This window comes from Triplophysa rosa, unplaced genomic scaffold (genome assembly GCF_024868665.1).
Source record: "Triplophysa rosa unplaced genomic scaffold, Trosa_1v2 scaffold287_ERROPOS314419+, whole genome shotgun sequence".
Taxonomy (NCBI): domain Eukaryota; kingdom Metazoa; phylum Chordata; class Actinopteri; order Cypriniformes; family Nemacheilidae; genus Triplophysa; species Triplophysa rosa.
Genome location: NW_026634302.1, coordinates 43,508 through 50,389, shown reverse-complemented (window position 1 = coordinate 50,389; position 6,882 = coordinate 43,508).

Below are 6,882 nucleotides of genomic sequence, written 5' to 3'. Positions count from 1 at the left end.
AGACCATCGCCCAGATCCTTTCTGTAGAGCCGCAGGAGAGACCGTGATCCACGTTGTTGGGCCAGATAGAGCTTCAGTTTGACGGCGAAACCTCCGCGCTTTCAACGCCGCTTCCGACGCTTCCTTGCCGGCCGGGAACAGAGCCCGCGGCGTAAGCAGCCCGGTATCGACATCAGTAACGGAGGTGGTAGAGATCCATTTCGTATTTGAAATTGAAGGTCATTAATACCTGGGTTTAGGCTTAAAAGAGTAGCTTTATCATAAGTCAGCAGTGACGAGGCATATTCCGTTAGAAAAGACAAACAGCCAAACAAAATACATCGAAAATAAAGAAGTCCCCGAGACCGACGGCAAGCCACAAACACCGGCGCCGCCATCTCTCCCTGTTCAAAGTGCACACAATTGTTTGAGACACAAAGTAAATAAAGTGCTTAAGTAAAAAAGTACTTTCAATCTTTGGCTTTTTACCCCCAAAGGCCCACTGCCATACATCGCAGTTCGCAGTGTTTTTATTCACCGAGGTGATAAACTCCACATATGCTCCTCTTCTTTTCGCCGGCTGCAGCTGCGTCTGCGCGCTTGCGCTTGAGTCACGTGATAGCGGACTACAACTACAAAACACAGCAGGGCAGGAGGAGCAACGTGTGCAAAACTAGGTGTATGGGAAATAGTTTTTCTTCATTATACAATTATTAGCTACATTAGTAAATAAATAAAATCAGTAGTAAAAACTAAAAACACATTAGTATCGATATTTTTATGTTAGGATCGATCCTTTTCGATACAACCTCAGTATCGGAAGTATCGATACTTCAGGATCTATGGAAGTAAAATAGAGACAAATGTGTTTGAAGCAAAAAGACGTGCTGAATAGCACTAACTGTAAAAAAATGCATTGTATTAACAGTGCTCGCATTTTAAGGTTTTGCAATTCAACATGGTTGCATATTTAAGCTGTGATTTTTTTCAAATGTAAAAATTTCACACACAGTTTCACCGTTTAAAAATTCAATAATCAAAATTCACCTTTTAAATTTCGTTAAAAAATTCAACTTGTTTTAAAATACAACCTTTAATATTCGACAGACAAATTTCAGTTCATATTATTTCCTTTTAAAAATTCGCTTTCACAAATTCAATGGTTCAAATTCAGCTTGAAATTCAAAGTTTCACATCCGGGAATCCCAGGAGAAGCAATAGAGCGCCGATTCCGCCAATGCATGATCTCTACCTGCTGCCTGACCGCTTCACCAGCAGGTGGTGCAAGTCGCTTCTGACGGGACAATTCCAGGTGGCCTGGAATCAGTGGACTATTCATACATTTATAATATTAATTTAATTATTTAAATATCCTACCCGATCTACTAGTACTGCCTATCTATAGTAAGAGTTTATGTTTGTATTTGGCTTGCTATTTATACGCATTCATTACTTTTTACGTGCATATGATTACCCCTTGGTTAAGATGGTGTGGGTTAAGTCGGTATGTACATAAAAAGTGCACGCAAAACACATGCGTATTATATGCAGCAAAAGATAATTTCTGTAGCTCGCCAAATACAAACATAAAATCGTGCTTTTGATAAGCACGATCTTAAGTCATCAAATAATGGTTTGAGTTTAGGGGATGAGAAAATTTGTATATGTTACAGTGAATTACTGAATCATACTGTGTTTGATTGAGTTTGACTGAATTTTTAAATAAGCTAATTGCATGAAGCTATTTGAATGACACATGCAATGGTATCTGATTAAATGTGCCAAAAAACAAGACAACAAGATTTTAAAGCATTACATTAGTTACATAACACCATCACAATAAACTTAACATTTAAATTCAAATAAAACATTTTAATTTGGTTTAAAACTAAATAGGAAAATAGCAATAATTATACATTTTAAACAGACAATAGTAGTAGGCTAACTGAAATAGTAGTGCAAACAGATGTAAGAACAAGCCATGAACAATTTTTCATCAGAACGTAAAATAATTTACAATATAAATAAGTATTTTCTTAAAAACGTAATTGTAAAATATTTAGTAAATGTAGGATATAAATGTAACTTAAACTGTCACGGAATGTCGTGGGGAAGAACCCAAATGCAGGCAACGGGAACGAAGGGGTTAACAAAGAACAGATTTATTTAATATGAAACAAAAACACCCACAATGGGGAAACAGACATGGAAACTAAAAATATCCAAAAGGTAAACCAAAAACTTCCCACATGGGGGCAAAAACAGCAAGACTAAAAAATAACTAAACACGACACAACGTCAAGGACACAAGGCAAGATAATACAGGGAGCACAAAGGTACAGGTACGACTACATACGTACAGAACGCATACATGGGGGCATTTTAAAGGCAAGACAAACGAGGGATAATGACACAGGGCAGGTGGGAAACATTAGACATGGCAGGGAAGCAATACATGAAACGAGAGGGGCGGGGCCAATGACAAGACATGAGAAAGCACATGAGATGTAAAACGTAAACTCATGGCTTTCTCACATAAAATCTAAGGGCTCTGTCCCGATCCTGCCACACGACTAGAAGTTCAGAAACAAGAAGGCAGAACCTGTCACGAGTGGTGCGTGGAAGAACCCAATTGCAGGCAGGCGTGAATGGGTTTAACAAAACAAGACTTTAATAATAAATACAAAAGACAAAACAAAAACCCACGATGGGGATCACTGAACACAATAACCAAAAGCTTTTCAAAAAGACAAAGAAAAACTTCCCACTATGGGGCAAAACAGAAACTAAGGCTAAAGAAATAAACCAAACTTACAGACACGGCAAGAACTCAGGGAACAGGTAGACAAACGCACGAAACACAGCACATGGTAAGGGTTCACATACACAGTACAAAACGCAATCCATGAACACAAGACAATGAAACATGAGGACTATTTAAAGGATAAGACAAACGAAGGATAACGAGCGAGGGCAGGTGTGAAACATAAGACACGGCAGGGAGACAATACAGGAAACGAGAGGGGCGGGGCCAATGACGAGACACTGGAGAGAACGTATATTATTGTCAAAAGGACAATAATATGTTTCCCTCCACACATAACCAAAGACTTTGTCATGGCTCTGCTACAGGACCAAGAAAAACATGACTAAATGAAGCAGAGCCATGACAGAAGCCCCCCCCCTTTAATGAGCATCTCCAGGTGCTCACCAAGGGGTAGACGGACGAGACAAGGCAGACTGAGACAGTGACCAAAACAGACAAAACATGGAAAACAAAATCAGAGGCAGACAAGCAAGAATAACAAAGGGACTTGGGTGGGACAATAAAAACAACAAACATGGGAGGGGGGTGGGGGAACAAAAGAGTTCATGGGGGGAACAGTCTTAATCCCCGGCTGCGCTCGAGGGCGTGGAGTCCTGGGGGATTATGTGGGGGAAGTCCTGGGGGGACCGCCGACTTGCGCGTCTGCGGGACAAGGCTGGGACCCAGCTGGAACACCGGCTGGACAGGGCTTGACGCCGGCTGGAAGGTCGGCTTGAAGTACCGGCTGGATCGCCGGCTGCACCGGACTGGACGCCGGCTGGATCACCGGACTGGACGCCGGCTGGATCACTGGACTGGACACAGGACTGGACGCCGGCTGCACTGGCTGGGTTGGAGTCCACGCTGCCCGCCGCTGCCTCTTTTTCTTCTGCCGAGCCACCCGCCTGGAGGTCGGGTGATGGAAGGAGGTATAGGGCACGGCTGGCTCAGGCTGGGACTCCTCGGAGGTGGATCCCCAAAACTCTCGTCTCCACCAGTCAGCCTGGGTGGCAAGCGGGGGAGACGAGAGTCTTGGGGATCCACCTCCTCTGCTTCATTTAGTCATGTTTTTCTTGGTCCTGTAGCAGAGCCATGACAGAGTCTTTGGTTATGTGTGGAGAGAAACATGTTGTTGTCCTTTTGACAATAATATACGTTCTCTCCAGTGTCTCGTCATTGGCCCCGCCCCTCTCGTTTCCCGTATTACTTCCCGGCCGTGTTCCATTACTCTCTCATGCCCTGTGTCATTATCCCTCGTTTGTCTTTCCTATATATACCCTCTTGTTTCTTTGTCTAGTTGCTCGTGGATTGTATGTGTGTCCGTTCGTGCCCCAGTCCTCTCAAAGTGAGTGTTCGCTGTGCCTTTGTATAGTGTTTTATTGTGCTTGTTCCCTGCCTGTTATTAGACGTTGTGTCGTGTCATATTTTAGTTATTTTGTCCTGTTGTTTTTGCCCCATCGAGGGAAGTGTTTTGTTTTCAGTTTTTATACCTTAGTCGTGTCCTTGTTACCCCCTCGTGGGTGTTTTGTTTCTGTTCATTGTTTGTATTAATAAATCTGTTAACCTCTTCATTGCCACTGCCTGCCTGCAATTGGGTTCTTTCCACGCCAGCCGTAACAGAACCGTGACACAAACGAATAACTACACCACTTAAAAGAGAAATATTAATGGAAAAATTATGCCTATACTTTTCATCTGAAACCTCAGAACGCAAACAAAATAAAGCCAATTATAGCCTATTGTATGAACGAATGAATAAAAAAAAAAAACTGAAATACTGCAACAATAAAGACACCTATACCTATTAGTTCTGGTATTATGTGAGAAATACGGCAGGACATGCTAAAATTCTTATTGTGTCATTTTGTGCTTTTTTATGAGGCGCCGTATAGGGTTTAAATCAAACTGCGCGTATGAATAGATATATAAAAGCGTGCATACACACATATACATTGCTCACATATACATGTATACTATTGGATGTTCAAGCAAACACATATGAAAACCGTGTGCGCACTAATGTGAAATCCATACCAATACATCTTATGTTAGTAATGCATGCATGTACACTTTTTAGCACATAGGCCTACATATAAACTCGATGCGTGCAAACACACCTATACAATACTCGCACACACATACAAACTCTGCGTACATACACATCAATACAACACTCGCACATACATACAAAATATAATGCACACTTACAGAGGTGGACAGTAACGAAGTAAATTTATCTGAGTACTGTACTTAAGTACACTTTTTGAGTATCTGTACTTTACTTGAGTATTATTTTTTCTGAGTACTTGTACTTTAACTTCACTACATTTGAAAGACAAATATCATACTTTTACTCCACTACATTTATAAAAAGGTCCAAAAGTAGAAAATGGTTTCTATGCAGCGGGGTTTCCTGTGTGCACAATTTATCTGGCTTGCGATCTGCAGGACCTTTTACTGTTGCCAAGTATTTCAGTTTTTCTAAGCTCGCGGTTTTCCGGCAAGCTTTGAATGGCCATTTGGCAGATTTTTTTAACGCAAATCTGGCAACTCTGGGATCTTCCCCGCTAAACTAATGTAAACGTAGGCGCTGCTACATCATTGATAGCTCTCTAAAAAGGCAAATAGAACAATAAAAGAGGAAAAAGGCACATGTTAAAGTGTGGTGTAATCATCTGTGGGTTACGATCAGTCAAAGATCGTAGAAACATTGTCATGAAAATGATCGGCATAACGGCTAAACGGTAAATAAGCATCACATACACCTTGAGCTACGCGTGCGTGTTAACTTCTGATCTGCTGCTGTATCATTTAAAGCGATTTGGAAAATGAATGATGTTTTTACTGAAGTAACTATAGTTGAAGTATTCCTGTTGAAATAAAAACAATAGAACCCTGCCCAAAATACAACATAACATGTAATGGATTTAATGGTTATAATGGGACTTGTACTATGGATACTTGTTGTCTAGTTGTATGTGATGGATTCTATTGGTGGGATGGTAAATCCTATTGGAATAAAACCCAAAACACACTACAAAGAGGAATTTAATTTAAAAATCTCATTCTAATTCAAAAATTCATTGTTTTTTTCAGCAGGGATGGTATTTGCAGTAAAACCACAGTATCAACATATTTACCATTTTCTATATATGGGAACCATACTCCAATTAATAATCTTTAGTAAAACCACAGCAACTAAACATATAATGAACATAGTTCATTATACTAGCTATAGTTTACAGTATGTTTGTAGTTAAATTATGGTAATACAAATGGTAATAAATCCAACAAACACATGGCTTCTACACTTTACTATTTACAAGAACCTTACTACTTACTGGTAAATTGCTGCTAAAACTGGTAAAGGGAATATACAAAATAAAAGAACACTGCTCATAAATACATATAGGCCTAGGGGGCTAATGAGGATAATTAGGCTAAATGATCATACAGGATTATATCTAAACTAAACATATATGTGCTAAACATATAAAGCTCTTAAAGGAGTTGCTCACTGCAAAATTTGCCCCCATTGACTTTCCATAGTAGGAATAAAAACTACTATGGAAAGTCAATGGGGGCAAATTTTGAAGTGAACTACTCCTTTAATACAACTGATACTGTGAGCTACTCGGTGTGTTCAGTAGGTTGCTTCAGAGGCATAAGGTATACGACAATAAAACAATGCACAACTGACATAAAGGAAATTTACTTTTAATACTTAAGTATGTTTAAAAGCATGTACTTCTGTACTTTTACTTAAGTAAGAATCTGTCTTTACAACTTTTACTTGTAGTGGAGTAATATTTGACCAGTAGTATCTGTACTTTCACTCAAGTAAGGAAGTTGTGTACTTCATCCACCTCTGCACACTTATAAGAAATATAATAAAATGACACGCTTTAGCTTGCATGCATAGATTTCATATGTGGATGTGCGTGAACTTTTTAGTGTAAAAGGAAGTCTTCTTCATTTAGATCAACATGAATCTGAGAGCGATAATAGCCTTAACGTTTATTAGTGCTTTGCTTGCTTGTGCAAGTTGCAATGAAGATGATATAGCCGATTTCTTTAATAGCATTTTACAGTGCCTT